The 23661-nt window shown below is 37.5% G+C and overlaps 1 protein-coding gene across 1 annotated transcript in view; it reads left to right on the top strand.

The window, feature by feature from the left end:
* The window catches only part of ELF1 (E74 like ETS transcription factor 1), a 128870-nt gene that overhangs the window by 4162 nt on the left and 101047 nt on the right, over positions 1-23661 (top strand). Inside the window, exon 2 of the mRNA XM_044670609.1 lies at positions 15844-15934. The gene's annotated coding sequence lies outside the window, so the exon portion shown is untranslated. The remainder of the gene's footprint in view (positions 1-15843; positions 15935-23661) is intronic.

Below are 23661 nucleotides of genomic sequence, written 5' to 3'. Positions count from 1 at the left end.
CACTGATGCCTGGCTTCTTCCTCTAGCTACCCTTTCTAGAATACTCATTCCCCTCATTCTATGGTTGAAGTTGGAGAGTTAGAATACTCTTTGTTTTCTCCTGGCTTTCTTTCACCATCTGTCACTCAATAACTTCACCATTTTTGAGGTTCACTCAATCCATATCTATCTGGTGGATCAAATCCTGGTAGTTGTTGTTTACTGACATCACAGTGTAAGACACCGAGGGTCTGCAGGACACTCCTCTTTCCTCCAAGAATTCAGTGCCTAGATCATAGGCTCTTCCCCAAAACTCAAGATTTTTTTAAACACCTAGTTCCTCAGCTTACTCATTTCATTTGATCCACTCCTCCACCCCACCTCACCTAAACAAAGAGATGGCTGTACTTTTGATCTTGCCCACAAATGAAGGCACCTTTTGTCTGTTGCCTTTATTCCTGTTTATTTGCTGCTGAATGAAGATGAAGAACATCATGAAAACAGGTTGCCCGGTTCACTATAAATTTATTATATAATCTCAACTTGTTTCTCACAGTGGCAAGGCATTCCTTTCAGATCTCTTTGATTAACTTTCTATTCCATTCTCCACATCACCTCTTTGAAACCTTTTCATCCCTCAAACCTCCTGTGGCTTCCTCTTGCCCTCACCCTCTCAGCTAAGAACCTTGCCTCATATTTCACTGAAAAAATTAAGGCCATTTACCCAGAACTCCCACTTTTCCCCTCATATCACCTAGAAGCCTTCTATCTTCTTCTTCATCTCTGGTTCATTTGAAGAGGCGGCTCTTCTTATCCTGTCAAACCCTCCTGCCTGCACAAGTAATTCTATTTCATCTCATGTTTTCCCAAATATTGCCCCCTCTTTCATCATCCCTACTCTCACTTATCTTCAGTCATTTCTTATCTAATAGCTGCTTCTCTACAAAAATAATCATGTCTTCCCCCAACTTAAAAAAATATTCACTTAATTCATGCCTATATTTCCTTCTCCTTCTGGCTAACCTCCTTTGAAAAGGCTATCTATACCCTTTCTTCCTCTTTTCTTTCCTCTTATACTCTTCTAAACTTTCAACAGCCTCTTCTCTGACTTGACCCAAAATTGCTTTCTCCAAAATCTCTTAAAAGTCAAATCTAATTGCCTTTTCTTGGTTCTCATCTTTGTTTTTACATCTCTGCATCCTTTGACACTAAATCTCTCTTCTATGTATTTCTCTCTAGGTTTTCATGACACTTATTTTCTCCTATCAAAAAAATTAACATTTATTAAAGTTCCTACTAGATGTACTAAATATTAGGTATACAAAAAAATCAAGAGATAATCCCTACACTCAAAGAATTTACAGTCTGATGGGGAAGAAAACAGGCAGATACATAAAGCAAGCTATATATAAGATAAATAGAAAATAACTAAAAGAAAGATTTTAGTTGGGACTTAAACAAAGCCAGAGAACTTGAAAATGGAGTATAGGAGAGAGAAGAGAGAGAAGAGAGAAGAGAGAAGAGAGAAGAGAGAAGAGAGAGAGAGAGAGAGAGAGAGAGAGAGAGAGAGAGAGAGAGAGAGAAAAGGAGAGAGAAAAGGAGAGAGAAAAGGAGAGAGAAAAGGAGGAGAGAGAAGGATTTTGAATGCCAAATGACATTTTGTATTTGTTCCCAAAGGAAATAGGGAGCCATTGGACTTTGAGTAGTAGGAGTAACATGATCTGACTTGTATTTTAGGAAAATTACTTTAGTGGCTGAATGGAAAATGGAGTGGAGGGAAGAGAGGCTTCAGGCAAGCAGATCTACCAGAAGGCTGTTGGAATAAACCAAGGATGAGGAAATGAGGACCTGTACCACAGGGGTGGCAGTGTCAGAGAAGAGAATAGGGCATATGGAAGAGATGTTGTAAAGGTGGCATCTACAGGTCTTGGCAATAGTTCGGCTATGGGAAGGTGGCAGATAATGAAGATTCAAAAGATTATTCCTGCATTACTAGCCTGAGGATTGCTCTGTACCAGAAAAGGAAAGGTTGGGGATGGGGTTTAGGGGGAAAGATGAATTCTTCTGTTTTTGACATATTGAGTTTAAGATGTCTCTTGGACATCCAGTTTGAGATAACTGAAAGGCAGTTGAAGATGGAAAGACTGGAGATAGATTTAGAATAGCAAATTTGAGAATTAACAGCATAGAAATGGCAGTTAAATCCATGGGAGATGATGGGATCAAGGGATCCTCCCACCAAGTGAAGTAGTATAGAGGGAGAAGGAGGACCCAGTACAGAACCCTGAGCTAAATACCTAGGGTTGCTGTTCAGTTATATTCCTCTCTTCATGACCCCATTTAGTTTTCTTGGCAAAGATCCTGGAGTGGTTTGTCATTTCCTTCTCCAGCTCATTTTATAGATAAGGAAACTGAAACCAATAGGGTTAAGTGACTTGCCCAGAGTAACACAGCTATGTTATGTTTCTGATGGTGAATTTGAATTCAGGAAAATGAGTCTTTCTGACTCTAGGTTTGGCATTCTATCCACTGCAGCACCTTGATGTTCATTTAGAAATAGTTTTGAGGGGAGGACCCAAGACAAAACCCTGAGAATGTGAACTGGAGGAGGATTCAGCAAAAGAGACAGAGAAGGAGCCATCAGATGGGGGAAAACCAGAAGAGAGCCATATCTTGAAAATCTGTGGAGAAGAGAGGATTAAGGAGGAAAAATCCACAGTGTGGGAGGCTGCAGGGAAGTCATGTTGTCTTTGCTGGATTTTCATTTAGATTATGGTCACTAATGTGGGTGTCTGCCAGGACTTTGTTTGGTCATTGCTTCTCTTCCCATTCTCTGCGTTTGCACTGGCTAATTTTATCATCTTCTATGACTGAGTTAGATTTGACATAATAAATAAAGAAGGAGTTCTACCAAATTCCTTTTATGACACAAATATGGTACTGATTCCAAAGCCAGGCAGAACAAAAACAGAAAATACAGACCAATCTCTTTAATGAACGTAGATGCAAAAATCTTAAATAGAATACTAGCAAAGAGATGAGAACAAGTGATCAGGAGGGTTATTCATTATGATCAGGTGGGATTTATACCAGGAATGTAAGGATGGTTCAATATTAGGAAAACCATCCATATAATTGACCATATCAACAAGCAAACCAACAAAAATCATGATTATCTCAATAGATGCAGAAAAAGCCTTTGACAAAATACAGCACTTATTCCTATTGAAAACACTAGAAAGCATAGGAATAGAAGGGCTTTTCCTAAAAATAATAAACAGTATATATTTAAAATCATCAGCAAGTATCATGTGCAATGGGGATAAATTAAAAGCCTTCCCAATAAGATCAGGAGTGGAAACAAGGATTCCCATTATCACCTCTATTATTTAACATAGTACTAGAAACACCAGCAGTAGCAATTAGAGAAGAAAAAGAAATTGAAGGTATAAAAATAGGCAATGAGGAGATCAAATTGTCACTCTTTGCAGATGATTTTATGGTCTACTTAAAGAATCCTAGAGAATCAACTAAAAAGCTAGTGGGAATAATCAACAACTTTAGCAAAGTTGCAAGATACAAAATAAACCCACACAAATCATTAGCATTTCTATATATTTCCAACACATCTCAGCAGCAAGAGTTAGAAAGAGAAATGCCATTTGAAATCACCCTAGACAATGACTGAATTAGGATCTCTGTGTTGATGATTGTCAGATATACTTATCCATTGCTCATCTCAATCTTGGTATCTCATAGACATTTAAAACTCAACACAACCCAGAAAGCTCATCTTTCTTCCCCAAGCCCTTTTCCCTTTGAAACCTCTTCTTATGATCCAGGGTGGCAGTATCCTTTGAAATTAGTTTGAGCTCTCTTGGACTCTCTCTGCCTTTCTCACAGCCCCTAATCCAGTCTGTAGGGGCTACTTTTGTACCAGCTCCTGTAACACCTCCCTCTTACTGCTCACCTGGACTACTGCAGTAGCCTCCATTGGTCTCTTTGCTTTAAGTCTCTTCCTACTACAATCCTTTGCTCACTCGTCAAATTAATCTTCCTAAAGAGCAGCTCTTGCCATTCAGTAAACGCCAGTGGCTATCATCTCCAAGATAAGTTAGAAAATTCTCTGATATTGAAAGCCTTTTATAACCCGGGCCTTTCCTGCCTACCTAGCGTTTTTACACTTTATTCATCTCTATATGAATGACTGACTGTTTCTGGGACCTTTTGGTCAATCAGTTAATTAACATTTATTGAGCAACTACTGTGAGCCAGGTACTGTGTGAAGCTTAGGCAATATAGCTACAAAAAAGAAAGTTCCTGACCTCAGTGAGCACGGTAGAAAAGAGAAAAGTTCCCAAAACATGGCTAGCCAAATGAGATGTTAGGAGACGAATTCTTCTTAGTGATTTTGGATTCCATGATGCCACCCTTTAATCAGAAGAACAGAGTGGTCATAAGGTGGGGTACCAAGGCTTGATGGGACCTTGCAGGATGGTGAGGTTTTTAATGAGCTTTCTGGGTCATGGTAGAAAAGTTAGAGAAGTTAGTCCCACAGTAGTGCAGGTATGTAAGAAAGCCGAGTTACCCCCTTAAATGGGGGTTTTGGAGTTCATGGCACCATCTTCAAAAAAAGAAGAACATAGGATGGTGTTGAGGTGAGATACTATGGATGGTAGGATGTTGCAAGACATCATAGAACTGCCATCTCTTGACTCTGTATTCACTGGCTTATCCTGGCACAGTAAAGAGTTTGTAAAGGAAAATAGTGGGAAATAAAGCTAGAAAAATAGGCCAAATTTTGGAGGACTTTGGATCTATTCTTAGCAAATTGGACTTTTATCCAGTAAGCAGAAGGAGCCTGGGAAAATTTTTGATTAAGATAGTGATATGATAAAGTGATATTTTGGGATGATGATTCTGGTAAATGGTATACTGAATGAATTAGAAATTGAGGCAGAGAAACTAAATTAAATTATATTGTAGGAGTAGTAGACCTTTAAAGAGCAGTAATAGAATTGACCTTGAGGAATGAATAAGGAGTGAAAAGAAGTATTCAGAGATGACTGTGGTTCCAAACCAGACTGACTAGGACAAAGAAACAAAAATAAAAGGAAAAAACCCCATAATTAGTTCATTTTAAGCTTAGGGGACCTCTTAGGCCCACATGGTTCTTTCCTGTGCTGCTTAAAAGTTAGAACAATACCAATCACTTTGAGATGCAGTTACAAAATTTTCTAACATTTAGACAGATTTGTCCTTCTGCTTTAATTTGTACTAATATCTTTCTATGGTTAATCTAGTGATTCCCAAAGTGGGTGCCACTGTCCCCTGGTGGGTGCTGCAGCGATCCAGGGAGGTGGCAATGGCTACAGGTGCATTTATCTTTCCTGTTTATTGCTATTAAAATTTTAAGAAAACAATTTCCAGGGGTGCCAAGTAATTTTTTTCTGGAAAGGGGGCAGTAGGCCAAAAAAGTTTGGGAACCACTGGGTTAATCCTTGACATTCTGTGGTTGAAGCAGAATTCAAGTAATTGAAAATATTTGGGCAATAAGTTATATTACAGTATCTGATAGTAGTTAGGCATAGGAAATTGGGAAAGACCATGGCAGTCTTTGAGTAGTGGGGTCCAACTGAAGACCATCCAAGTCTTGCTTTGAGATGCTGGTCATTCCCATTGTTCTCCATACCCATTGTTCCCTTTCTCTGCTGCAATCTTGATCTATTTTTCTTGCTCTTTTTGCTGATTCTCCTGTGTTGCTGGTTCATCTCAGTGCAGCCTGTGTTTCTTCTAGATGTGGTACAGATGGAGCAAATTTTATATATATATTGAAGTATAGACTTGAGACTGCCACCCAGTGGTTGAAATTATATCTTAAATGTTTCCTCTAAGTAAGAAGTATTCAAAGTAAAATGAGCAATTTTAAAAGCAAATTTAAAAAATTAAATTCCCTTATATTTACCTTTCATTTCTGGGTCTAACATCACTATGATGTTACCACATAAATTCATTTTTTCATTTCTCTATCTCATGTTTTGAATTCCATCTTTGTTTTATGTATGGGACTTGATAGCATCAAAAGTGCATGTCTTTGAAACCTATCATTTTAAATAAAAAATTTATAACACACTTAGTCAAGAATCAAATGAAACAATGATTTAGTTTTCAGCATAGGCCTGTGGAACCATTTATATGTTAATTGGTGATAGAAGAAAAGCTCCATATGATGCTGTATTTCTTTTAATATTTCAGTTATCCATGGTGTAGGTAATGAATGTATTTGCAACCCTTAAGATATGATAAGATAAGAGTCTGTTAGGGTTACTATGGCCAAAAAATCCATTACCATTGGCCATCTTAATGATAAGCCTTTTTTGAATTTAGATAGACTAGACCTCAGACCGAAGCCTTTTCAGTCAGTTAGTTGACTGGTATAGTTTGTAGCAGTGATGGCAAATCTTTTAGAAACCATGTGCTGTGCCCCTCCCCCACACAGAGGAGGGAGGAAAGGCTCCCCTTAGACTGCTGGGCAGAGGGGTGGGAGAAGGGAGGAATGCACTCTGCTTCCCTCCAGCTCTGCCCCCTGTGAGCCACCCACCTCACCCACTATGAGCTGCCATTGGGCTGCTGGGCAGAGGGGAGGGGGAGGGGAAAAATGTCATCAGGTGCTGTGGAGAGGGGGAGGGGAGCAGCTCTGCCTTTCTAGTAATGGGGACGGAGGCGTGCCCACAGAGAACTCTCTGTTCCATTGGTTTGCTGTCACTGGTTTATAGCCTTAGAGAACCCACAGTGTCTTTCATGTCACAAAATGAGACATCAGAGTTGGGTTTTAGGATAAGATATTAAAATCAAACTTTAGCATTCTTACCTACAGCATTGTTTTCTTTTCCATAGGATTGCATTCAATGTTTATGCTGTTGGGCTTCTGCTGATCACACTCTGCCTTAATTTCAGATAAGCCCATACTTCATGTATCTTGCATAATTTAATAACACCATATATGAAAGAGAATTATTTATTGTCTATCCTGAGTTAACACTAACTTAAGTAACTCACTAGATTGTGAAGAAAGGATTAACTCTCCTTTGTCCACCTTTTGGAGAGGAGCTCACAAACCACTTAGTGAATTCACACCCTCAGAAACTCAATCATCCAGGATGAGAATTCACCTCTCCAGAAGATGAATTTTAGAAAATTCACACCCTTAGATGAGAACTTCACCTTCAGAAGGTGAGAACTTAAGCTTCAGAAGGTGAGAAGTCATTCCCACAGACACTGCCCAGGGGGCAGTACTAGACAATTTGGAAACTGTGATTGGCCCCTGTGAAGAGGGGAGGAGACAAGGAGCCACCATAAAACCCACAAAATCCTTGTCTTTGAGAAGATAGTCTGAAGAGAGTGTCTTCTGGAGATAGTCTTCAAAGGAGCTTCGCTGGAGACTGCAGTTTGGATTGTGGGCCTGGAGCTCGACTTCAACTTAGACTCTGACTCCTGGAATACTTCATTGGGTGAGTGAAGAGGGCTGACTCCTTCCCTAGTTCCGGGAGAGACTAGTTTCCATCTTGGAGGAGGCGGTAACCACCAGCCCTCCCTGGCTGAGGACTATTATAGGTATTTTCTCTAACCTCTTTCACATTTCTCTACTTTGTTTCTCCTCTATTTTGTAAATAAATTTCTGACTCAAGATATAATAAATATTGGTGACCACATAATTTCATAAAGTTATTGTCCAACCATTAATTTTCACCCTTACACATATTAGTTGATTGTTAACACAAATTTGTTTTTCCATTTTTTTCAGGAATTAAACATATAGAATCAAATTTTAATTTATTTCAAAATGCTGTGACAATAACATTTTTTGTTGTTAAAGTGGCCTCCCCTCTCATATTTAAAAAAATTATGCCTTATAATGTAATTAATTCTAATGCCATTGTATGCTTACAGATAAGTAAAATAGACTGAGTTCAAATGTCATGTCTTTGAACCTATATATCTCAGTTTAGAAGGGTAATCTGCTTGAACAAATTAATGGTAAACTTGCTATGAGTCAAAATTATAAAGCGTAAAAACCTTAGTTGCTCTCTATCTGAGGAAATGATTTAGTTATTAACCTTGCAAAACAAAGCCTTCAATAGTGGATGAGTCATTCAGCAGCAACTATGATGTTCTAACACAAAATTCTCTAAGACGACAAAAGGAATGAAATGTAGAAACTTTTACTAGACATTCAGTCCTTGAGATTTATTCTACAGGTACTAGTAAGACTTTGGAGACCTGGAGAAACATATATAAGAGGAATATTCAGAATTTAGTAATTGTAATTTCATTTAGACCCTGACATGGAAGCTAAACTGAAGAACAGGACTAATGAAATATTAATTGGACCACCAGATACTTAAGATGTGTAAAAATAAGACAGTATAGGTATCACATTTTTGATACTTGTTTAATACCTTCACTAATATCTTTCACTATCACTAATTAGAAAGGTATGGAAATGACTGGGTGCTTGAAGCCTATGCTTATTGATTGCAGCCTCTGGCAGAACTAAATGATCCTGAAAGACTGTAAGTCCAGGCCAGTAGCCTGGGAGCAGAGTGTTAGACTGCAGAGAGAGACCAGGTTACCTCAGCTAGGAGAAAGCTTGCCATAAATTTAGCTGCAGCACGATAAAGATTTTTTTTCCCTCAGTTATCCTAAGTCTTGGGGGTGGGGAAACCTAGTTGAGAGTTTCATAGTTTGATCTGCCTCAGTGGAGAGGGAGTATATACATCAAGAGGTTTGAAAGAGCATCCACATTATATTTTAAAACCGTCATGACCTTTGTTAATATTGAGGAAATCTAAATGTGCCACTGAGAAATTTACTGTTTAATAAATTCTACATAATCAGTGCATTACAAGTATGGTTATATGATTAAAAATTTATAGCACTTGAAGGGCTGGAAGTAAATGGAGGATATATAAATAGTGAAAAATTCAAATATTTATCTTTTGTCTTCAAGATATATTGTTATAAAGCCATATTGTATAATTTTAGTCATCAGTTTTAGGTTAGGTGAATTTAATTTTCAGGATCCATTTTGCCACTTTTCTTTCAAAGTATTTTTCACCAAAAGCATGTATTAAGAAATAGTACTTAATATGAAGTACATAAATATCTTTTTTTCCCAACTTAAGTTTTTTTTTCTTGTTGAGCAATATTTTTATTATTCCATCATGGCCATTTTCTACCAACCCCTTCCAGATTCAGAATGAATCCTCCTTAGGGACAAAGAAAAACAAGTAAAAACAAATGACAGTGACTATATATGAATATCTTTGAATATTTTTATTTTTTTCTTATTCAGAAATAATTTTTAGTTGCCTTTTTTTTAACATAATCATCAACAGAGACATTTCAAGATATGAAAGAAAGATTGTATGAAAAACCTGACTTTTTTACATAGTTTTCCAGACACATATAGTTTTGTGATTATGTTCCTTCTGTTCTTAGTGCATTTAAGAATGTTTTATTGATTCTCTTTTTCTCTCATATGTTATTATCCTTTAACCCACTTTTACTCCCACAACCCTCTCCACAATAGAAGTTTTCCTTTATAATAAATATGTATAGTTAAGCAAAATGAAGACATTGGCCATGTATGAAGATGTCTATCACCTCTCTGCCAAGATGTAGAATGTTTCTTCCATCTTTTGGAGTCAAGAGTTTGGTGGTTTTTCAGAATTGTTTCTCCACATATTACTGTGGTCATTCCATAAAATAATATAGTTCTCCTAATCTCAATTTGCTTCATTTCATACATATTTCTTATGAATTGGCAAAATCTCTTTACATTCATGTAATACATTTTATTCTTCCATTCCCCAACTGATGGGCATCATTTTGTTTCCACTTCTCTGCTACAACAAAAATTGATATCAGTAGTCTTAATGTTAGATTCTTTTTTTCTATCCTTAATTGACTGTGGGAGCATATACTATTATGGCAAAATTAAAGGGTATGTATAGTATGGCAATTTTTGAGGGATATGATCTGAAGTGTTTTCCAGAATGATTGACTAATTTCTCTTATATATAAAAGCTTATCCTTTAAGACAACAATTCTTAAGGATTTAAAGTAAAAGTTAAAAAATACCTCTTGTAAAATTACAAGGTAATATTCAAAGCATGGAAACTTTCAAGGTTCTTTGCAATTACCAAGACAGAGTAAATTTTAAAAGACATGTGCTTCTATAAGATGTTCATAGATGGTACATATAACCGCATTGCTTCTGATACAGTAAGCTTTAAGTAAAATAGGAAATATAATAACATCATAAGCAGAAACTTCATTAGCATAAAATGATTCAGTGCAACAGGAAAAATCAATGAAATAAGCAAGATTAATTCACAAAAGTAATTATCAAAATACAGTAAGATACAGTCTCTTAAAAAACAGAAATAAAGCTCATTCAATTCCAAGGTTTTAAAAGTTCACCCCTGGTTCAATTTAAGATTCTTTTGATTGAGTTCTGCTGAGTTTAAGGTTTTTCTAAAGTTCAAAGTTCTGAGCAGGTATGGGGGTGAATATTTCTTCCCCTGAGTTCAGTTTTTAATCACAAGCAAGTCTGAATAGGCCATTCGGCCCCATTAAGGGTAAACACTAGTTGTTAGGTCCAGACGCTAGCGTCCACGTGGGCTTGGGGTTAGTGGAGAAAGCTCAGGAAAATACCCACGTGTAGTCTGTGTGGGTTGGCTAATTTAGGTCTTTAGAGAAACACGTGGAAGGCTAGAAATAGGGAGAAAGGGGAATATACCCAAATCGTTTGCGGCAGAGCTGAAGCAGTCTCTGGAGGTCAAGATCTCGGCAAAGGCAGCAGCTGGGGGTCCTCTCTGTTGGAGCTCGGGGTTGAAGTGGAACTAGCAGAATTAGCAGTCAGGATCGGAGATCACTGGGACTGGAACGCTGGCAGGCTTGTAGTCAGGAAGCGGTAGGAATGGAGATCAACAGCAGACGAAACTGGCTGGGCTCTCTGGCGTTTTAGCATCCGCAAGGGTCACCAGGCCTGGGGCATTGAGCAAAATAATTCGCAGCCCTGCAGCCATTAAAGCCATCATCTCTCTTCCCTGTAAAACAGCTTCTAGGCTGGGGAAAATCGGGAGAGGACTGGGCTAGGAAAAAAATCGCTTCCGAGACTTGGGGTCCCAAAGCTGCATGGCTTTTTCCTCCTAGACTATCCAGAAAATTGAAAGTTCGAATTACTCCTGTGTGGTTCGCCAAATTATAAATATGAAAAATAATAAAGGCTGCTATAATAATATAAATTAGTATTTTAATTAAAGCCTTGTTGATAAAGTCATTAGACCACACGCTTGTAAGAATTCAAAATTTGCCACCTAGCCATAATTGTCTCCTGTCTCCTCCCGAGTCTGCTGGCCAAGAGGCCACTCCCTCCTAACCCAGGAGATTTAAACTCTTCTCTGCATGGAGATGTAGGCCTCCCCACGCCCAAAGAACCGGAACCAGAAACCCGTTGGACCACGGGAAATGTAGTTTGATAATTTCCCTGTGTCCAGAAAATACATATATATATACTTATAGAATGGCATCTCCCAAATTTCACTTTTACACCTCAAAAGGACAGGAGTCAGCATAGGATGAGTGAGGAGGCTCTCCCAATGAATACAGTGTGAAAGGTAGGCGGAGAGAGTGGATTTCCACAATATAAGGGGGAACCAGAAGCAAAACTACAAACAGAAAAGGGCAGGCTGACTCTCTCCCTATCTACCCACCCACCCACTTACTGTGCCAGACTCAGAACCAGGGCATAAGAAACTTCAGAATCCTGGTCCTGGGCTACACCAACAAAAGAACACCTCAGACCCACTCCTCAAAGCCCCAGGCCCTGGCAGTGAGGTTCAGAGATCCATAGCACTGAGTACTCTCAAGCTTTCTCTGTAGCAGTGAAGTCAGCCCCAGGGCAAAACTCTGAACCAAAAGCTAAGACAGACATGGCCAGCAACATGCAGATTTCCTAGCCAAAAAAAAAAAAAAATATATATATATATATATATATATGTATGTATATGTATATGTGTATATATATGTATATATATGTATGTATGTGTATATATATGTATATATATGTGTGTGTATGTATATGTGTATATATATATGTGTGTATGTATATGTATATGTGTATATATATATATTTGACCAGGGCAGCTGGGTAGCTCAGTGGAGTGAGAGTCAGGCCTAGAGACAGGAGGTCCTAGGTTCAAACCCGGCCTCAGCCAATTCCCAGCTGTGTGACCCTGGGCAAGTCACTTGACCCCCATTGCCCACCCTTACCACTCTTCCACCTATGAGACAATACACCGAAGTATAAGGGTTTAAAAAAAATATATTTGACCCTCAAAAATTTCTATGGGGAAAAAAGGGCAAAGAACAGAAGCAATAGGAGATGGTGAGATGTGAGCAAACACATGCAAAATATTAAAAAAAAAATGGGAATTGGTCACAAGCTCTGGAAGAACTCAAAAATCAAATAAGACAGGTTGAAGAAAAATGGGGGAAAGAAATTAAAGTAATGCAAAAAGAAAATAATAGCTTAAAAAGCAAAATTGGTCAAATGGAAAGATATTCCTCTTTTTCCATTTGACCAATTTTATTATTTTTTTTATTCCAAAAGCCAATGAAGAAATAAGTGGCTTAAAAATGAGAATTGACCTCCTAGAAAAAGAAAGCAAAAAATCAAATGAAGAAAAGTGCCATGAAAAGTATAATGGACCAAATGGAAATAAGGATCAAAAGGTCATAGAAGAAACTGTTATAGGGAAAAGTAAGTTTTAAAGTAAGGAGCAAAAGCAGCAGCCAGAGCTGACAGGCAAGACTTGAAAATTCCAATCATGGAACATTGGTCAGAGGAGGGACTTTTCTCAGAGACTCTCTAGATGAAGAAGCTAATGGCAGTTAGGTACTTACTTAGCTGTTGGATGTGAAGAGCCCAGAAAAGTAATTATCTCCTGCCAAAACCATCTACCCTGTGAGAAAGGTCAGGTTGAGCAGAGAATCTAGTTCTAGTTGGTGGACACACCAGACTAGTTCAGCTCCCTGACTTTACCTCTTTGTGGATTTATTTGCTGTGGTTCCTGTAAAGCTGTGATCATCACTGGAGCTGAAGAGGGCCCTGCAGTGAGACATTCAACTTCCCTCTGAACTTACAGGCTGGTCCTGGTAGCTTAAGCTAGAGTCAGTGTAGTGTTTGTCCAACCTTCCAGCCCCTTGAACTTATCCCTAGACAAGGAGATTTAGTGTGACCTTTCTCTTACCTCCCAACCCTTACAACTCATTATTGAACCATTTACTTTACTTCCTATGTCTTCCTCAAACCCCAAGAAAAGACCCACAGAGAGATAACCTTGAGTGGTGACCAGTAACTGATTTAACTGACATTCACCAACTAGTGTGTTTTACCCATTTCCCACATCCCTTGTGTATGTTCCCAGTTTACCTTGTATATTCTAACACTTGTGGGTTTGAAGTAGACCTGTTTATGTTTGGCATCCTTGGAGTTTCATTGTCAGGAATCAGTTACTTATCTTTCAAAACCCAATCTTTAAAAATTAGAATTGGGCAAATAAAAGCTAATGATTTCATGAGACATTAAGAAACAATAAAATTGAAAAAATAGAAGAAAATATGAACTATCTCATTAAAAAAATTGACCTGGAAAATAGATCCAGGAGAGAGAATTTAAGAATTAGTGAACTACGTGAAAGCCATGACCAAAAAAAAAAAAAAGAAAAGAAAAGAAAAGAAAAAGAAAAAAAGGCCTAGACGTGATATCACAAGAAATTATCCAATAAAAAAATAAAACTACCCTAATATTCTTGAACAAGAAGACAAAACTAGATATTGAAAGAATCTACAGATCATCTCTTGCAACAAATCTACAAAGGGCAACTCCCAGGAATGTTATAGCCAAGTCCAAGAGCTCCCAGGTCAAGAAGGAAATACTGAAAGTGGCCAGAAAAAGCAATTCAGATATCATGGAGGTATTTTGGTATATGTGAGAATTTAATTAGACTTGTATCATTCATTAACTAAGGAGGTCATTAATATAAACAGAGTAGTGAAAACTCTCTTGGAGTGGATCTGGTCTTTTTTGTCACTATTTGCATAATCCCATATTGCTTTCCAAAACAACAGTACTGATTCACACTTTTACCAGCAATGCAGGGTATGTAACTCTCCAAAAGCTCTCCAACATTGACTGTTTCCATCTTTTGTCATCCTTATAATTTGCAGCATGTAAGGTAAAACCTCAGCTTGTTTTGATTTGTATTTTCTCCTATTAGTGATTTTAGAGCATTCTTTTATATGATTGTTAATAACTTGAAATTCTTTTAAGAATTCATGGTTGATATTCTTTGACCATTATCTAGATCAGGGGTCGGCAATGTATGGCTCTCGAGCCATATCTGGCTCTTTTGAGGACCAGATATGGCTCTTTCTGCAGGAGCCATAAAGTCCATTTTTTTTCAGGCACTGTTACAGGAGCATGCACTGTGAGCACTGTATGGCTCTCACGAAATTACATTTTAAAAATGTGGTGTTTATGGCTCTCACGGCCAAAAAGCTTGCCCACCCCTGATCTAGGGGAATGACTTTTGCCTTTATATACCTATTAATTATCTATACAATGATTTTTCCATTTAACCACTTCCCTACATATTCTAAATACATTCTTATTGTTTGTACATTTTACTTTCATGTATCCAAAGTTAATGACTATATCTTTTATATTTGCCTCTTACTCCTGCTTACTTAAGAATATAATTCCTGGGACAGCTAGATAGCACAGTGGAAAGAGTGCCAGGCCTGGAGTCAAGAGCTCCTGGGTTCAAATGTGGCCTCAGACACTCCCAGCTGTGTGACTTGGGGCAAGTCACTTAACCCCAACCACTTAACCTGCCTGGCTCTTGTTGCTCTTCTGTCTTAGAATTAATACTATGGCAGAAGGTAAAGATTAAGACAAAATTATATATACATATTTATTCCTATCCATAATTATGAAAGAGATGTGATCTGCTTCTCTTCTAATTTTTTGATGATATGAGCTTTATATTAAGGTCAAGTATCCTTGTGGAATTTATTGTGAGGTGAGGTATAAGATACTGGTATAAGCCTGATAGCTTCCACACTGGTTTCCAGTTTTCTAAAGAGTTGTTTGTTGTTGGTTTTTTAAACAGGGAGTTTTGCCCTAAGTTATTTATGTTTCAAAGTAGTTAGAATACTTAGGTTTTGAGTTCCATTGTTTTTGATTCTCTCTTTTCTGTTCCAGTGGCTTCTTCCTGTAATTTTAAACCAATAAATGGTTTTGATGACTACTTATTTATAATATAGTTTGAGGTCTCCTTAAAAGTCCAACAGACTTTCTTTCCTTTTTAGATTGAAAGTTGAAACTTAAACTTTTCTCTCTCATACTTAATTTACTTTTTCTGTTTTGTCGTAGGCTGGGAAACCAGCTATGTTTGTTAAGAGTTGTGTTTAAAATAAAAGTAAACAGACTTTTAGTGAGGGGCTTTGTTTTCATCTGAGTAAAGTATATTATCTTTAGTTTATGAACTTGAGAAGCAAGACTGATCAGTAAATAGAGTGCTGCTCTTAAGTCAGAATGACCTGGCTTTGAATCTATCCGTAGATCCTAACTACTGGATCCTGGACTAGTCATTTTAGCTAGTAGTTGCAAATATTCCCACATAAATAATGGAGAGAGACTGTTTTCCTTAATGACTTGACCCCATTCAAACATCTCTCCCCAATTAACATTACAGTCATCATCAGCCCTTCTATTTCTCTTTTTATTTGTAGGTGCTTCAGAAGAGAATGATCTGAATATCAGAGGATTAAGGTCGGCCTTTTGGAAAATTGAAGTCTCCCTATTTTTGCTAACTTTTCCCAGGTAACCAAAAGCTATTCTCTCTTCTAATCTCCACATCCCAATGGTGGGGAAAACCCCACCAGAATCCTTGTTAATGACTGTTTAATCAAGCAAAGCAAATTCCCACATTGGCTGTGTCCAAAAAATATATGTCAAATTCTGCACTGAATCGGGCTCCTTTCCATCAGGAGGTGGCTCACGTGATTTATAATGGACGAATCATGGTTGCTCATTGTACTAATCAGCCTTAAGTTTTCCAGAGTTTTGTCTTTATGCTGTTACTGTTAGTATATTAATTCCTCTGGTTTTTCTCATTTTACTCCCTGTAATGGAGTTCAGAAAGTCAAAGAGGGAAGTGGGAGAGACTCTATCATGTAATTTTACGAGAGAAATAGGGACAGAAAAACCCGATCAACACTTCATATTGAGTCTTTGTTCAGTGCGTTAATGCAAAGTTGTAATTGTAGTATACATTTTGTGAAATGTTGCTTTCTTCCATAGTCTAATAACTTTATTACTTGTGCACAATGAGGCACCAGTCTGGCTCTTATTCTTCTAGCTCTAAACTTACACTGTTGCTGTTTTTGGATAAAGCTGTTTTTGTGTTGTTCCTTCCCCCCCACCCCCTTCCTCACCAGCCAAAAAGAAAAAAAACCACACAAAACCAAAAAAACAAGCCCTGACTTATTCTGGGCATTAATCTTCTTGATACTATTCTATTTCTTTTTGGGATCAGAATTTGGGGTGGGGGAGAGAGGGGCTGTAATTAATTTTGGTTGTACCTCATTTTCTGCTCTTTATATTGGTCTTTTGGAATCTCTGCTCATTGGGAAAGCTTTCTTGCTATTGTTATATTATTTTTCTATAAATACCCTCCCTTGCTTATTATAAGTTATAAGGTGACATAATTACTTTCTTCCAAGGTTCTGGCTTCACCAAACATTTCTTCCTTGTTGATCAGAATAACATACATGATTTTAAGCTTTAGAATTTTCCCTTTCTGATCACTGTGTCTAGTTCTTTCACATTGCGTGCTCTGTAGGGCTGGATGCCCCCCACCTCGGTCTGTGGGCCCTTTTCCCTGTCTCGACTACACCTTGGCTTATCGTGATTTTATTCTCCCTGGGTTCACCTCTATGCTTATAACTCTGAACCGTATATCAGGTTTTAATTTCTCCTTTGCATTCTAGTCCAGTTTAGCTAGATCCTGCTGGACATCTCTCTAAGCCTGCCCCTCTTCCAACTTCCCTGTTTCTTTTGATAGCACTAGATTAGAAAACTCAGAATGGTCTTTGATTCTTCTCTGTGCCTCTCCTCCCATAACTAACCTTCGGCCTGTCACGTCTCACATGTATATTTAGGTGGTCAGTCATGAACAGTGCCGCCGCTGTCATTCAGGCTCCTTATTACTACGTGGGCCCCTTGGGTTTCTGGTTTTGTCACTCTCCTGTCTATCCTTCACTTGTCAAAGTGACTTGTCAAAATTATTCTCTTAAAGCATAGATATGATTGTGTTTTAATTAAAGCACCCACAACACTAGAACAAGTGCTTTGGCTATAGTATTTAATATATTTTTCTTGAAAATGAAAAAAAATAGGGAGACAGATTAGATTATATAACTTTGGAAAACTCATGCAGAAATTTGTTACTACATGTAATTGGTAAAATAAAATATCTTTATAAAAATTTAAATATATAAAAATGGGGAAATAAAAGCAGATTTTTTTGGTAGAAAGTTGTTAAATTTTATTTTTCAACTTTAGGGAAATTCACAATATAGAAGTAGAGATGTCTAGTTAGGTTCAGGGTAGCTGGTGGAAGTTAGTTTAGTGGTAGAAGCAGGGCAGGTGCTATAGAGTTTCCTTTATGATGATATTGACACTGTCTTGTTGGTACTAAGCCAGGAATTAACTTTCCCCTTATAATTCTATTAAATTAGTAATGTGGTACATAAACTTTTTTTGCAAAAACTTTTTATTAATGCCTTAAAAATGTACGTTGTTATCTTCTCAATAACTCTTCCTTTCATATTTCTCCCTTACACACTTAGATGCCTTTTATTTTTATTTACTCATTTTAATTAATACATTTTAAAATATTTTTCTATGTTTCCATGATTCATTTTCTTTCCTTCCCCTCTTCTCTTTCCCCTCCCAGAGCTGACAAGCAATTCCACTGGGTTGCACAAATGTTATTAGATGCCTTTTAGCTCCTCATCTATGATCCTGTGAACACTGACTCAGAAATAAAGCATCCCATTGGCCATACTTCACAAAGCATACCTAATTCATAGTCTACTACCACCGAGAAGGAAGAAGTATAGTCAGGTTCAGATTAGTGTGAATAATCAATCTGGCAAAGCCAGGACATCATTTGATGCTGAAATAGTTAATTATACTGAGGTATATTGGATTCCTCAGTATCTGTCAATAAAGTAGGGTCAATGGCCTTACCTACTGGGACCAGTATGCAATTAGGCCTCAATGCAGTGTTGGTAAACAGGTAAAAAGATTTATTTATGATAAAACCAAAGGGATTAGGCGAGGAGGAGTAAGGGACAGGGGTTCCCTAACTCTAAAAGATCTCACTTCCCTCTCCCATTACATTTCCCCCATGGGAAAGTCTTCGTTTTTCTTGATGCTCCCCAAGCCCTTTGCTGACACTGGCTAAGACCCCCAAGCCCTCACTGTCTATACCTGACTCTGATTAATCCTCCTTGTTGGTTTCACAAGATGAGACAATCTATAAGATGACAAGGGATGAACCCTTGATGACCGAGTTCAACCCAGCTGGGCCAGGCCACACCAGCACTGATTTCTTGATTAGATCAGGCGTGTTGATATAAGAATCTTCTTAGATGTCTATCTTAGAGTGAGGAAAGGTACTTCCCAGAAGGTCTAAAAGTTTCTCTTCAACCTCACTGTATATTTATAACAGCAGAACTAGGCCACCTTCACTCCTATCAACTATAGGACCAGGAAGCAAAAACCCCCTCAGTTGGTCGGTGTCCACCTTCAAATCCTCTCTGGGAATTCCAGAATCCTCTGTCATCAGGTTCCTAGCATGCGGCCAGACCAACTTCTGCAACATCATTTTTCTCTGTCATTTCCTTCCTAACAATGCCATACTATTTGAAGTTATTTTACATGCAAAATATGGTAACTGGCTCCCATCCAGTGAAAATATGTAGTTAAACATTCTTAATATGTTTCTATCAGTTTATTAATGTAATATAATGGCAGAGAGTAAGAAAAATATATTTCTTATGAATCTTATTACAAAATAAGAGAGTATTCCTAGCTGTGTGACCTTAGGCAAGTCACTTAACTCCAGTTGCCTAGCCCTTAGTCTCCATTCTAAGAAAGAAGATATGGGATTAAAAAACAAATAGTAGTTACAGAAAGCAAAATTTAAAAAATGACTGAATATCATATCTAAAGAAACCTACATTGATTGATGATATGACAAAAGTATTGTTATTATTTAAAATATTTTAGCAGTGAAGACTGAACTGCCTTCTAGACTTTGTATGTATATTGGAAGATACAGATAACTTTATCCAGGTGTCCATGATTTTTCATATTCATCTCTGCACAATAATCCAGGTTTGGTAGGATAACCTGGGACATTATTTAAAATCGCTAATGCTTAAATGCTATGTTGTTATCTTTGCAATATTTTTCAATAGGTAGACTAAAATAACTTGAAAACTAGCCTTCAGAAGTAGTGTTAGTCACCTATACTTTGTTATTTAATCACCAAAAACTGGAAGTGACCATTGGTTATAAGCCTGTCAGTGTGAGGAATTCAAGACTGATATACAGGCATTGCTTTTAAGACTTTATCTGTATTATCTTCCAACAAAGTGTTTTCTTTCTTAAAAATGTAAGTTTGGGAAGGTTCCTTATCCAGAACAAGCCTTTTTCATATACTTTTAAAATATGTTGATCATTATATTACTTCTTCAGCTGTTTTCTTAGCTGAGGTGTTCTCATCTGCACTGGTGCCTCTCCAGTAATTTTAGTTTAACTTGCAAAACAGCCAATACTCGGGATAAAAGTTTATTCGTTGTCCATTTCATTACTGTTTTCCTTTACTGCCTTAATTAAACTTGAAGCTTTTGCCTGAATGGCTTTCTGCTCAGAGGAAGATGTTTTGACAGCAGTCTTCACTCTTTCAATCATTTTAACAATTTTATTCTGTATAGTTGTTTGTAAAATGCACTAAGCTGCAGTTTTGTCTTTTTTTCCTTTAAATTTTTACTTTTCATCTTAGCAACAACTCGAAGATAGAAGGGCAAGAGCTAGGCAAACAAATTTAAGTGACTTGCTCAGGGTCACACATGTCTGAGCCCAGATTTGAACCCAAGACCTCCTGACTCTAGGTCTTGTGCTGTCTAGTTGCCCTTTCTCTTTTATTTCATCTGCATGCTTAATGCCTCATGCCATTGATTCAAATTTCCAACATTTTGTTCTATTTTAGAGTTAATGTGCCCATGTTTATCCTATTCAATTACATCAAATTTTTGTTCTCATTTAATGACTAGCCCTTTATTTTTTACATTTCAGTGTTTTCATCTGAAATATTCTAACTTTTTGTCCATTTTGTTAAGGGCTCTTTAAAAAAAATTGACCCAGTTGTTAATATGGTACACAGTAGCAGCACATCAAATCTACATGGATGACAGGCAACTGCAGACTGATGACAATGGTTTGCTAAAGCTCCCTAACTATCTTGCACTTGTTGCAGTAATTGAATTTTGGCTTGTATTAAATGCAACCTGCTCTCATTTTGTAATTTTCACTGAAGTGAATTTTACATTATTAGAACTTACATTAATCACAACTTTAGCCCCATTTCCTTGTCTTCTGAAGTTGAGACTGATCATTGCATACTGATGTTTTTTGATGTTGCTAACCTTTTGGTTATTGTGGTTAGATAAATTGTTCTCTTGGTTCTGCTTAGTTCTGCTTCATTCATGAAAGTTTTTCTAAATTTTAATGTATGTTGTTTCTGTGCAACGTATAAGAATGCTTTAAATCCAAAGCTTAACAAATAGACAATAATAATATCCTAATACATTTATAATTTGTTTAGCTATTTTTCAATTGTTGGGCATCTACTTTGCTTCTGTCTCTTGACTACTATAAAAATATGCACACATTGCATATCGTATTATGTAATATGTCATATAATGCTACATTATAAAATACTATTAAATATTCTTGTGTTTATGGATTCTTTCAGTGGTTGGAAACCATACCTCCCTAAAAGGGTATATGTAGTTTACTGGTTTTTCTAATAGTTGTATTGTGCCAAATTGTTTCCCAGAAGAATTAGACCTTTTCACAGCATCCACCAGAACTAATTAATGTTCCTGAATTCTTACAAATGCTGCCATATATTATTTTCATTTAAGAATTTTTACCTACTTAATGTGTGTGAAGTATGAAATGCCAGAATAAGTGTATTTAATCTTCATGTGAACAAAAAAAACCCAATTTTATCCTTAAGTTTTGATTTCTGGTAATGCAATGAAAAGAACAGAGGAGATCTGAGTCTTAGTGGTAGATCTGTCACTTTTGGCTTTGTGACATTGAGCAAATGAGAATTCATCTTTGAGGTTTTCTGTATGCAAAAACGAATGATTGATCCTACAACAACCAGTGTTCCCTCTACTTCTAATATGCTCTGATTCCTTCTTTAACAGTATACCAGATCCATTGATGAGAATAGCTAGCAAAATGTACTGGCTGGACTTTGCTACTATGTTCCAAAGTTTGCCTATTAGACTTTCACCTCTTTGGTAGAGGTGCTAATGTGAATTTATTAAAAGTAGATGAAAGGCAAAAAAAGGGCAAGGTCAATACAGCCTTTAGATAATCACTCTTAGCCTTTTAGAAATTAATAAAGAATAACTTCTTGGTAATCGGCAAACACAACAACGTTCAAATACTGTGTTATGTTAAGGATTCAAACTGAATCCAAAAACAGTTTTCAGCATGTCATTTCCATCACTTTAATTCTGGATTTAGAAGCAATTCTCACCAATGCCATGTAGCCAGCTTACTACAACATGCCCCGAAGCTGTTCTCTCCAGACTTATGAATTCTTTCTTAATTGCCAAATTTATTGATCTTTTTCTCAGGCCTCATCTTTTTTTTTTAAGCTTTTAACACTGTTGCTCTCCCTCTTCTTGATAAGCTTTTCTTAATAGGTTTTCAGGACACTATTCTTTCTTGGGTTTCCATCTACCTATCCAACTATTCCTTCTCAGTCTTTTCTGGATCTCCACCCAGATCACAACCACCTTTCTCCCCCCTCTGCCCTCCTCGCTCTCTCTCATTTCACTTGATGACTTTTTTTTTATCAGCTCTTGAGATTCAGTTATCTCCATGCTGACAATTCTCAAGCATATTCCAGCCCTAACCTCTGCATCTCATATCTCCACCTGTCTCCTTGACTTCTTTTTTTTTTTTTTTTAAACCCTTACCTACTGTCTTAGAACCAAAGGTTCTAAGGCAGAAGAGCAGTAAGGGCTAGGCAATGGGGGTCAAGTGACTTGCCCAGGGTCACACAGCTGGGAAGTGTCTGAGACCAGATTTGAATCTAGGATCTTCTGTTTCTAGGCCTGGCTCTCAATCTGCTGAGCCACCAAGCTGCTCTCCCTCCTGGACTTGACCTGGATGTCCTGTAAATATCTTAATCTAATTAAATCCCTTTGTACTTTTACAAAACTGAATTCATTATTTTTATCCCCCACCTTCCTCCTTCCCAAACTTCCCTATTATTTGTTCAGGGCACCACCATTCTCAGTCATCTACGGCCTTAACCAAAGTGTTTTTCTTGACTTTTTTTCTATCCAATTTCTCTCCAAGTCTTTTCAAAACACCTCTGTCCCTTTCTCTCCCTGAAACTATTGCCTCAGGCCTGGACTACTGTAATATTGTATAATCTCTGATTTTTTTTTTTCTAATTCAGTTTCCTACTTTTGAAACGAACATTTCCTCTCCTCATCTCTCCCTATTGAAATCCCCTGTTCTTTTCAAGTTTACCTAGTGTGCCATCTATCTGAAAAAGTCTTTAATGAACCTTGCCACATTTTGACTAAAAGCAGTTTCTTCTTCATGAGATTTTTCATAGTATTTTCCTCATGACCTCTTCTTTGTACTTACTTTATTCACCCTTGTATGATCATTTGTGTACATGCCTAGTCTTCTTCCTTTTACTCTCCTTGTAGAATTAATTTATAAGCTCTTTGAGAGTACTTTGAGAGTAGCACCTTGTGCCAGGTATTTGTGGGAAGCAGGGATGATACAAATGCAGGAATGACACACTTCCTACTTACCAACACTGCAGTATAGACATTAAATACAAAGGAAATAAATAGAATAAGAAGAGTGGGCACTAGCAGTTACAGTGGATCAGAGAAAGTACCATGTAGGAGGGTGGTGCACGTGTTGCATCTTAAAAGAAGAGGGAGATTGGTGAGGCTTAGGTGAGGCGAGAGTGCATGCCAGGCAAAGGAGATATGGGGAGCGGCCTCGTATGACAAAAAGAGAGAAGAAGGTACAGTGTGGTTGGGATGGCACAGTGTGGGATGAGGACTATTGTCCCTCGAGGTTGGAAGGATTGGTTAGGGACAGATTGGATGGGGCTTTAAAAGTTAAAAAGAGAGAAGTAGAATCAAGATAGTGTAGGAGCAGGAAGAATTACAGGCCTAGCTGCCCATTGTTTTTGCTCTATA

This window comes from Gracilinanus agilis, chromosome 3, assembly GCF_016433145.1.
Source record: "Gracilinanus agilis isolate LMUSP501 chromosome 3, AgileGrace, whole genome shotgun sequence".
NCBI classification, from domain to species: Eukaryota; Metazoa; Chordata; class Mammalia; order Didelphimorphia; family Didelphidae; genus Gracilinanus; species Gracilinanus agilis.
This window is presented reverse-complemented; position numbering and strand designations above follow the sequence as displayed.